The following is a 12,075-nucleotide window of genomic DNA, read 5'->3' on the forward strand; positions in this document are numbered from 1 at the left end:
TCAGTGTTGCAAAGGGCTCCAGTACATCGCAGGCAGAATCTCTGCAATCCAGTCTCTAAGTGGAGCCAAACAATGTTCCCCAATGCCCATCAATTTCTTTAAGGAAGTAGGGCACAAGGCTTCTGGGAAGACCAAAGAGTAGAAACTTGGGCAAATGCTCTTCTATAGCAAACCTAAGTAAATAACAACTTCAAATTGGAAACACCCTCCAGGAAGGCTTCTCAGCTTATGTATGAACAAGATCTGTGTTGGCAAGATAGGTCAGTTGATAAAGGCTGTCACCAAACCTGACAGTCTGAGCTTGACCCTCAGGAGCCCTATGGTAGAAGGAAAGAACCAGCTCCTGTAAGTTGTCCTTTGTCTACAAACATATGCACACACAACACACATGCAGGTAGGAGCACACACACACACACACACATGAATGCACATGTGCACATACGCACAATAAGTAACATTAGTAACCAAAACAATAACACCCCAACGTAACGTAAGCCATTTCCAAATTCCCTTGATGTTTCGGTCTACACAGTCACCATGGTAACTGGGCTCCTTTGTGAGATGCTTAGCACAACTGAAGGCCTAGTGTCTATCTCCCTATAGGAACTTTGGCCTTTGAGCCATGTTTGTATTACAAACCTTCATGATGTCAACAGCTCTAAGAAGGTCTAGGATTACTTTATTCAAAGACTGCTTTGTCAACCCTATTGCATTTCTTAATCCTGGCTGTGTCTGAGCCAAGGGTATTGCAATGTCAGTGTGGAGTCAGTCTGAGCACAGAGCTGCCCTGCTCATTGCTTGGATCAATGACATTGGTGACACACGTACCCCAGAGGGGAAGAGAAAAGTGAAAGGCAAATCCTGGCCTTAGTGGTTGAGAAGTACATGTGCCTCCTATTTCTCCACACTGACCAAACCGTCTGTTTTTGGGTGGGACACTTGGCTCGCCCCCCCAACCACCCACATCCTGCTTGCTATCTTACATAGGCATAAGATGATGGCTTGACTAGCAGCCAGCATCCCTGTAAACCTCACTCCAGCCTGGAAACAGAGTTATTCTGCCTCCTTCTCTTTGTAGCTGAGGCCAGCCTTTCACCAAAGTAAAATACAGAGCTAGTCATAAGAACAAAATGTACGTCCCAGTTCCAGGTCAATCGGAATTCAGGCCTCTGCTGTTTCAGGCAGGCGAAAGGATCGTGGAGGAAAGAGTCCTGCCAACTGTGTCCACTGCTGATGTTCTTGCTAGATGTACTTTCCAGGCTTATGGATTGTAGAGGCTGGACCTCTGGCCAGAAGGCATAGGACACATGCCTGCTAGTGCCAGCATCCAGCTGAGACTTTTTTTTTTTCTGAAAGGTTGACAGGCCAGCGAGACTAGGAATCACAGGCTGTAGCAGAGACACATGCCATGCTTGTCAGTTTTTTGTCAACTTGACACAACCTAGAAAGACACTGTCAATTGAGAAAATGTTTTGATTTTCACTGTAGGGAAGTTACTGGGAGGGGGGCATTTTCTTGATTCATGATTGATTTGGGAAGGTCCAGGCCACTGTCAACAGTGTCACTTCTGGGCAGGTTGTCCTGGGAGGTACGAGAAAGCAAACGGCAAAATTGTGGAGATGGAGCCAGGACGGCAACATTCCTCCATGGCTTCTGCTTGAGTTCCTGCCTCCATGTTCCTGCCCTGAGTTCCTGCTCTGACTTCCCTTCATGATGGACTGTAAGCTGCTCCTTGTATTTATCACAGCAATAGAAAGCAAACTGGTTTGCTATAATCTGGTGCTAAGAAAGGTCTGCAACTTCTGCGGATGCCTCTCATCTCAGGGCAGGACCTTCTGCAGTTGTTCCCAGGATTTTTTTTTTTTAATAATAAATATTTTATTTATTTTTTCCATTTTAAAAATTAATTTATTCAGATTACAACTCAATTGTTCTCCCATCACTTGTATCCTCCTGTTCCTTCTACCCTCCCACACCCACCCTATTACCCTCCCTTAGGTCCATGTCCGAGAGGGATCTCCTCCCCTGCTTTATGGTCACAGGCTAACAAGTCTCATCTTGGTAGTCTGCCTATTCGTTCTTTGAGTGCCACCAGGATTTTGCACTGGATCTCCACACATGTTTTATATTTCAGAGTGGGACTTTTCCTCATTGTCTGGATCATCATGGGATACCTATGACTTAGGGACCTAATCTTGTGGTGCTGACACATTCTGCAGCCAAGACTAGAACAGTTGTCAGGCTACAGTTCCTGTTCTGTCGTGTCCTGGAACGTCTGCCACAGAGAGGAGGTCCATGGATACCTGCCCTGCACAACCCATGCTCTGCCAGCCCCACAGGGAATCTTTTCACCTGGGTTTGCAGGTGAGAGCCATGTAGGAGGTGGGCTCAACAGCTTGCCCAGGGTCCACTGCTGCTTGGTGTTCAGGTCCCCAAGGCTTTCCTAGGTAAAACCAACATAGAACCTTCAGGAATCTACATATGACATGGCTTCTGGGATTAGCATAGTTTGAGAGCAAATCTCTAGAAAAACACCAGGGACAGAGAAATAACTTGACAAAAGCCCCTGCTACATTGGGTATTATTATTATTGTTATTATTATTATTATTATTATTATTATTATTATTATTATTATTATTATCTGGTTTTTATTTACTGTGTAAAAATAAAAGGGTGGAGATCAGTTTTGGAAAGGAATTTTATTCTTGTCTCCATAACTGGAGAGTGGAGGGCAGAGTCAACACAGAGACACCTGGGTCTGTCAGATTCTGGGAAGCAAGAGCCTATAAAACTGCATTGGCTTTGTTTCAAAACTGAGAAAAAAAGAAAAAAGGCAACTCATAAATCCTGGAGCTTAGGGTGGGTGCCTCATATAGGATGAGCCATTTAAATGAGCTCCATTTAAACCACGAATGGCCTGGGCCCGGTGCTTTTTAAGCTAGCATCAATGTGAGCTTGCATCAGCGCTCAGGGATGGAATGAGCCACTGAGAAGCTCGAACATGGAGACTGCCAACGTTAGCTCCCTTGCCCCCAAGCATGTCAGGGCACGCTCAGGTCCTGCTTTCTGGTAATAAGGGGACTGAGATTTAGCTCTGAGGACAGCTGTTTTCCAAACATCAAAGAGATGAGCCACAGAAGTGTGACTTGTGCATTGCATCCCCCACAGCCTAACTTTGTATCTCTGTGCAACTCATCTCAAGGAGCCTGGAAGATCTTCTTGCATGACTTTCATGCATTGGCAATCAGGTGCTAACTGGGAGCCTTGATGTCACTTGGTGCTCATGCCTGGCCACCGTCTCTCTGTGGTCCTGTTGCCAGATCATTGCTGGCAAACTGTTCCAGAATATTCTAGTTGGATGAAAGGCCTGGGTCCAGCCTGCAAGACATCATGAAGGACATCATGAAGTGTCTCCGTGCACTCAGCCACCTCTGAGTACCCCATGTAAGATGGAGGTATTTGAAGCCTGCCTGCTTTGGCTGTTGAAAACCTAGTTCTATGAGTTTGCATTGGTTGAAAGTTGTTTCATAATCAGAAAAAGTTCACTCTTACTAGCTTAAGTCTCCTCCTCCTCCTCCTCAATTAGCCCCCTTTAAGTCTGGAGTTAGATACTAGACGTAGGCTTCGCAGTCCATGTGTCTTTGGTGTTAAGGAACACGCCAGTGTTTGCTTCCTTCCCCCCAAAATATGTCAGTGTTGATCCAAACCTTGAATTCTTAAGACCTGAGGAGAAAATTCATCTGGACCTAAGTCCCCTGCAGCAGTCAAGCCAGTGTGGGGCTGCTAGCCCACCCAGCCTCAGTCATTTGCCTTCTTCACAGGAGATCCCCAGGGATGGAGACGATGCTTCTGGTCATACAGCCTCCATGAAGGGTACCTCGCCTCGCTTGCTCTGATAGAGCCATCTCAGCATCCGCTTCAGGCCCTGGGATTCCCCACATGCAAATGGTACCCAGTCTTCCTCTTCTTGTTTCGGGCAAGTCCCAGGGCAGCAGGACATAGGCTGTGGCTCCCATGATATGGTCTGTCTGTGTCAGTCTGCCCAGATGCTTCATGCTTGTGTAAGTGTGTGAGTGTGTGTGTGTGTGTGTGTGTGCAAGAGAGAGAGAGAGAGAGAGAGAGAGAGAGAGAGAGAGAGAGAGAGAGAGAGAGAGAGAGAGAGAGAGAGATTCAGCTCTGTTAGCTCAAACTAACATCCACTTTAAAATAGCGTCTGGCGAACTGGACTGTTTTGCATTTTGCCCTCAATGCGGGACAAATGCCAGGCAGCCTGAGAAGGTGGAACTTGTATGTAGAATGCCGTTGGGAATGTTGAAATGTGGGCCTGTGCCCAGGTACACAGCAGTACTTTCCTGGAGCTGCCATGCTATACCCTGTTCGGAAGCTTCTTTGTTTCCTGAGACACAGGCATGGTGCCATATGCACACAGGAGTAAAGGGGACCGCCTGCCATCACGCTGGGTTCTTCTGGCCATGTGTGTGTGTGCAGGGGTGGGGATTGGGGGTGGGAAGGGGGTGGGCAGGGCTTCTCTGCTTGGGCAGCAGCCTTGGCACTGAGATGTCCTTACCACAAACCCAGTCACGTGGTTGTGGCAAGAGCTGGGAGTCAGAGCAGAGTGCCGGATAGAGTCAGGCTAGGGTCAAGCCACGATTAGCTAGCCAGAAGTCTGTGGAAGAAATGGGTGTCAGGCAGAAAAGAGTTGCAGATGGAAGATTCTGGGTAAGAGTGCAAAGCCAAGCATCTGGTACCTCATTAAAGCTATAAGGGTGGCAGGTGCTTGCAGGCAGCATGGTAGGTAGGCAGCTGAGCCCTTTGAGGATCTATGCTCAGAAGGGTATCTGCCTGGAGGGGGTGGGGTGAGGTGGGGGTGGGGTGGAAGGGTGCTGGGCAACATCCTGTTGGACTAGAGTGCCCTCCTGCTGAACCCCCAGGCAGCACACTAGGGCATATGAGAGAGAAAATCACAGCCCTTGGCCCTCTTCAGGACATTTTCTTGGCAGAGCATGGGTCAGCACAGTATATTGGCGATCCATGCCTGGATACTCCAGCATTGAAAACAAGTGCGTCTGCAAGTCCTGAGCTTCTACTCCCCAGTGCGTCTGCTCCACAGCAACCACCTCCTCCCCTTTCTTATCTGGCCTGCCCACATCCCTGAGCCTGTTCCCTGAGGGGCAGAGGCTATGATGTGTCCCTAGGTCTCTGGAGGCTGTTATGCCTTTCTGCTCATAGGGGTGGGGTTCCACTGCCATGACTGCCTCGGTAGGTCCTTGGGGAAGTGGCCAGGAAGCCCCTGGTGACCTGTTTTGAGCTCACACTCAGGTTTCCGCTCCTGGGGTTTGTGTAGAGTAGCTGGAAGCACAGCTGTAAGTGACCCAGGGATTCAGCCTGCTGGGGAAGAAGCGATTAAGCTCTCTCCTGGTCCCTTCATCTGTGAAAACAATCACTGTTGTCCCCCACCCATCTCCAGGAGAGTTCCTGAGTGCGTGGGAATCCTGGGATGTTTGGGGAATTGTTCTGGTTTCCAAGGCGACGTGGCTAGAAGGACCGGACTGAGTGGCCATGGTGGGGGTAGTGTGGGAAGGACTCGGAGGTGTCCTTTTCTCATGGGTTGAGGCTTTCTCCGGCTGGTCCACAGAAGCGGGCAGCCTCAAGTTGATGAAAGAGTTTGCTGCCTTTAGCGGTAATGCTTCCTAGTGGAGACATAGCGTTATTCTCTTTAGATTGTGCATATGGCAAGCGCGGCAGAGCCTGTGTCCCTGTTGCTGAGCCAGTAGACATGACTGCTGGGGTGGAGCCTGTATTTGGAAAGAGGGCTCTGTCCCTTGCCACATAGGGTGCTGAGGACATCCCCGGTGAGGGATATATGGCCATGAGTTTTGGGGTAAAAGGACTATTCTGTTCTCAAGTGGACAAGTTCTGATGTGGGGATTTGGGGTAGGACAATGAATGCATATCCCCAAATATGACAGGGTAGACATTCTTGTAGCTGCACACAGAGGCAGCCTGGAGAAAGAACAAGAGAAACAAAGACACACACACAACGCACTCAGCTGTCTAGCAGGGAGCTGGGGGTTATTTAAAACATACACCTGTGTTTTTCCCAAGCAGGAAGTCACTGTGGGGACCTCTGTTAACAGGACACAAGATGACTAGTCCTGTGATGGTCCTGGGAGCCTAAGTCTGTGAACTGACTGCAACTACTTCAGGAAGAACAGGGTTCCCCCCCAACCCCCCCCACTCCCTTCCTCCTCCCCTCCCTCCCTCCCTTCATCTCTTTCTCCCTCCCTTCCCCTCTCCCTTTTGGCACCCCTGATTCTCCCCACTTCTTTTCTTCTGTCAATCTAAAACAAAATGTGGGCCAGCGACTGCGTTTGGAAACAGCCAAGCATTACAAAGGGAGTGCGTGCCGTGTAAGCTTTGGCATCTTCAAAAGGGTGCGCCAGGGAGAAAGCCTTCAAAATGAAAATGAGGAGGACATCAGATATTTCGAAGCAACAGTCTTTGTCTAGTAAGGATCAGTAACCAGGGTGACATTAGGCTGAGGTTGAACACTTGCTGGGCAGATGTCCCTGCAGAAATGCTTCTTGCACAAGGCTGTGGGGCCTCTGTGCAAGCTCGGGCTCTGTCAATGTCTTGTGACTGCCACTATTGGGCTCTCAGGCATGACAAGCCCTTCCTTCACAATCCCCAGTTTTAACTATCCCTTGGGGAGGATGGACACTAGAGATGCCACGTTCTGACAATTTCTACATTGTTTTCATATGCTTTTCTTTTCTCATCCCTGAAATTCAGGTCTCAAAAACATGTAAGCATTTTAAAGATAAAATACAGGGGCTAGAAAGATGGCTCAGAGGTTAAGAGCACTTGCTGCTCTTGCAGAGGACCTGGGTTCAAGTCCAAGCACTCAGCACCTTTACAACTGTCAGGAACTCCAGTTTCAAACAATAGGATACCCTCTTCGGGCCTCCACAGATGCTGCATGCACGTGGTACACAGACATGCATGCTGGCAAGACACACACACACACACACACACACACACACACACACACACATGCACGCACACACACACACGGTAACAAGAAAATAAGACCTGCAACATATCCCAGAGGTAGAAGTCTGTACATCACTTTATGTGACTTTCTAGAGGCGTTTAGGGTACCGTGGATGCACAGACTAATCTAGTGATATACTTGTATCCCTCAGAGTTCTGATGTCATAGTCTTAACTTGTGGGCTTATTTTAATGATGTCAACATGGTATATGGCATCATGGATGAGAGTGTTTAGACTGGTCTTTAAAAATTTTAAGATATTTTAAATTATTCATTTATTTATTTTGTGTGTACGTATGGGAGTGGATGTAGAAGGGAATCTCTTGTGTATTGTAAGAATGCAACACCGGTCAATTAAAAAAACCTGTGGCCCATGGCTGAGGAAATAGGTGGGACTTCCGGCAGGCAGAAAGGATTCTGGGAGAGAGCCAAGCGTATGTGATTCAGCCGCCAAGATGTGAGGAGAGTGGATGCACGCAGCCTGAGCTCAGGTAATCAGCCATGTGGCAGAATGTAAATTAGTATAATGGGTTATTTTAAGTTATCAGCTAGTCAGAGAAGAGCCTAGCTATATGGCCTAGGGATTTGTGTAATATTTAATGAGTCTCACAAATAGTTACTCTGGGATCTAGATCGGGGGAGGAGAAAGAAAAACCTCATCCTAATACAGGTGGGGGCTTGCTCCACTGCACTGTGTGAAGGCCAGAGGGCAATTTGGGAGCCTGTTCTTGCCTTCTACAATATGGTTCCTAGTGAACGCATGTGGGGTGGGGCTTAGTGGCAGAAGCCTTTATCCATTGAGCCATCTTGGTGGTTCCTAAAGTCCTTAACGCCTATAAACACCTATAATTAACAACGAAAGAGACATCTCTGTAGAGGGTCACGCATCTATCATGTTTGCTTGCCTTTTTGAACATTGTCACAGAAAAGGCAGATTCTCACTGTCTCTGTCTCTGCCTGTCTCTGTCTCTGTCTGTCTTTGTTTCTGTCTGTCTTTGTCTCTTCTCTCTCTCTCCTCCCTTTCTCCCTCCCCCTCCTTGTTTCTCTCTTTCCACAGGATTGACCTCAAACCTGAAAGCCTTTCACCTGTGTTTCTCAGGCACGGGGATTACAGGTACGTACCACCCATGCCAGCTGAATTATTTCTTATTAAGTTCATGTCTTATTTCAATTTGAAGCTAAAGGCAAGACCTGGAGATTCTCTGCAGGGAGCACAGAGAGCTGGGGCAGCCTCAGGGTCAAAGCAAGGGCGTTAGAAGCCGCTGGAATCCCTGGTGTCTCAGTGAGGCATCTCTGTCTGGCATCACAGTGAGGATGTTGCAATGTTTCCATGGCCTCGCCCCCAAGTCGTGTGGCAATCGTTTCCATTGCAGGGCAGGCAGTGAACCTTCAAAGCATGGAGTAGCCCACGGGCTCTCTGCCCTTGAGAAGGGCTCACCAGCATTACACCATCTGTCCCGGAGGTAGGTTCCTAGAAAAAGGGCGAGCTCAGGCTCTTCTGTCTCTTTCTCGCCTTTTCTTTGCCTTGCTTCCATGATATGATAGATAGCAAAAAGTGTCTTTATCAGACACAGCCTCTTGACCTTGGGCTTCCCAGCCTCACAGAATGGTTCAAAATCACTCCATTCGTGGTATTCTATTAGAACAGCAAAACCCAGAGCGACTCAGATATACGTGAATGTTGGTGAGGGGCCTGGGGTGTGGAAAGCCTGAAGGTGAAAGCCCCTTTCTCCCAAGTAGCTGAAGGAAGTAGGCATGGCAGAGGGTAGCTGCACTAGAGGAGCTGCCTGGAGGAAGCAGGCCAAGATGGTGTCTTCCTTCCTCAGCCCACAGGGAGGGGTCTCTGTGCTCAGGGCATCCTCTGGCATCCTCCCTTCTCTCCTATCCCTGCTTCTCTCCTCTCTTCCTTCTTCCCTCCCTTCTTCTTTTCTCCCTTTACCTTTTTCCTCCTTCTGCCCCTCTCTCTCCCTCACTTTTCCCTCCCTCCTTCCTGTTTGAGACAGTCTCCCTGGTGTAGCCCAGGATGACCTTGAGCTCAGAATGATTCTCCTGCCTCTGCCTGTGGGATGCTGTTTCCTCTTCTCTTAAATGCATAGTATCTGACATTACTTTCAGCTTTTCAGTCTCGGTCCTGCACATGACACTGGGGACTTTATTGTCCCGTCCCTACCAGGTTCTGAGGAGGTTTCTCTTATCTAACCTTAACTTGCTCAGAGGGCAAAGGTCAAAGAGGGAAGGAAGAGAGGTCATTGAAGCTGCAGGGGAAAACATTGCGCCACAAAGCATCACTCTACCAATGGGCTGAAATAAGCCTTTTTTTGTTTTTGTTTTTTGTTTTTGTCAGTGATGTATCATAGCAACATAAAGCAAACTAGAAGAAGGGGAGCTTTGAGGAAGAAGAGGGTTCAGTGGGAGTTGAAGGAAAATTAGAAGGGTATTAGAGTGGAAATAACAAAAATAGATTATGTGCATATATGAAATTGTCAAAGAATAAGAATAAAATCTCCTGAGCAAGTCCCCTCTGCCTCCTGGTCCCCTCACCGTACTTGGTGAGGGTGAGGGAGAACAAGAGTTAGAGATGGCTTCCCACCATCCAATGAGCTTAGGCGAGACGAAGTGGTCAGGTTGAGGTGGGAAGTGCTGCATGCTAGGGTGAGGTAGCTGGCTCCCTTCTCTCAGGAATGTGGCGCAAAACAAACAAGGACGTGTTTCTCAGGGATAGAGCACATGGGGCTTATGGACAGCTGGGCCACACTTTCATTTCCTGCCAAAATCTAATCCCTATGATGACAAGGACACCCTTGAGTATGTGTGGCAGCGAGTGCTCGTTGTCAGGTTGAGGAGAACCACCCTGGATATGAGCCTCTCGGCATGCCTGTTCGAGATTATCTCGGTTGCGTTAATTTGACATGGGGAAACACACTCATCGTGGGCGGCGCCATTCCCTGGCTGGGACCCCGGATTGCTTGGATCACTCTGAGTGGAAAAGGGCTGCTGAGCAGCAGCATGCTTTCATATCGCTCTCACAGCTGTGTTCCAGTTGTGAGTACGATGTACCTGGCTGCTTCGAGCTCCTGCCTCCTTCTCCTGGTGGATCGGACCCTTGAATCATGACCCAGAACAAATCCTTTCCGCCATAAGTTGATTTATCAAGGGCTTTTAATCATAGTAGCAGCAGAAGAAGAGTTTGGGAATTCTTTCCTTTCCTCCCCAAACTCATGTTTATTGAAGGCAGTTCCCATATGAGCCTGTGACAGGAGAATGAGTACACTTAAGTTCTCTAGCTAGCCCAAGGCTGGGTAGCTGGAAGAGCAAGGTCTGTACATGATCAGCCTTTACACCAGAGGCCCCCCCCCCAGTTCTTTCATCAAGTCAGAATAGCACAGGGCATTTAATTTTTGTGGTGAACATTCACTTGACATTTGCCTTTGTCCTGCCCTTGAGTGTGACACCCACTCATTTCTCTCAAGGGCTTGTTGCTGTTGCTGTTGTTGTTTTGGGGTTTGCCTCCTTTGGTTAACAGTCTCAGCCCTTTTCTTTAGGATGAAGGACAGTGGGACATCCTGTCACATATTGGACAGTGGTGTGTTTTGTCCCTAGATGGAAGGATAGACGGACAGTGAGTATCCTGTCCCAATTAGAGGGACATTGAGGAATCCTCCTGTCAAAGTAGGAGACATCCTACCTTACTTGGAAGAATAGGGCACCATTCTGCCCAAGACAGAAGGTCAGTGGGATGTCCTTTCCCAGTTGGAAGGACAGTGATTTATCATGTTCTGGATGGAAGGATGGTGGGTCATCCTGTCCTAGATGGAAGAAGAGTGACACATTGTGTCCAGTTGGAAGGACAGTGGAGCTTTGTAAATGAATAAGATTTGTGCAGTATTACAGTTTGCTTTCCTGTCCTGTAGGTACATAGTATAGTCAAACTCTTTGAGAATTATTTGTTTCCAATTTTAATTTCGGTTTGGGGAAGAGATTCTACCTTTTTTAAAAATTGGCTATACAGTTGGAAAAGACAGAACTTACACATCCCTCCAAATTTGAAATCCATTTACAGGCAGTTAAAAGATCTCCCCTAAAGGATTTTTACCAGAGCCCCACAATGACATAAATGCTACGGTGTGTGTGTGTGTGTGTGCGTGCGCGTGCATATGTGTAATTCCAGCACCACACCTGTTGCTTTAGATTGCATGCAGTGAGCGTGTGGATTTCATTTGCCAGACCACATGTGCGCACCACCAGCATTCCTTTGTCAACATCTCTCCACAAAGGGCACCATGGAGGAGGTGTTGAGATGTAGGACTCCATTAACAGTGGCTGTTCCGCATGGAAGGGCTGGCCTTCAGAATACTTCCTTCCCTCAGGTCTACATCCCACTGGACAGGAAAGACTTTACAAACATGCCAGTCATGACAGTAATTGAAAGGAGGAATGTCCACCTTATCTCAGAAATCCTGCCATGCTGGTTGCAATCCCCCCCCCCCCACACACAAAAGGTGCCCACTCCCACCTTCTGTGCGTGGGATTTGTCCTCTCATCGCTGACCGACCACACACACCTGGAATCTGCTCCTCGTTTGTGCATTTGGAATTATCAAGAGAAAGAGATATCAAAACACACCTGGTTCTACTGCTTAGCAATAAGGAGATGTGTTTGGGTGAATGTGTGTGTGTGTGTGTGTGTGTGTGTGTGTGTGTGTGTGTGTGTGTGTTTTCATCTATAACATGCGACACATTCTACATAATCTATGCAATTATCATGTCTTTATAGCTAAACAAGCTACGGTTGAGTTTTCAAGGTAGTTACCTGTAGGCCTGGAACTGAAATGCGTCATCCCCTTATTACTTTATTCATCTAGTCATTACATAGTTGTTGAATTCCTCCCTTGGAGTAGGTGATGCAGGGAACCAAAATGGGACCCCTCCTCCCCAGGGGACAGAACCGTAGCTCTTAGTTTCTACAGCATCAATGCCCAGGTATTTGGGAGCCAGGAAGAACTTTTCCTTCTTGTTCTGTGG

The sequence above is a fragment of the Acomys russatus genome, chromosome 12 (genome assembly GCF_903995435.1).
Source record: "Acomys russatus chromosome 12, mAcoRus1.1, whole genome shotgun sequence".
Classification (NCBI taxonomy): Eukaryota; Metazoa; Chordata; class Mammalia; order Rodentia; family Muridae; genus Acomys; species Acomys russatus.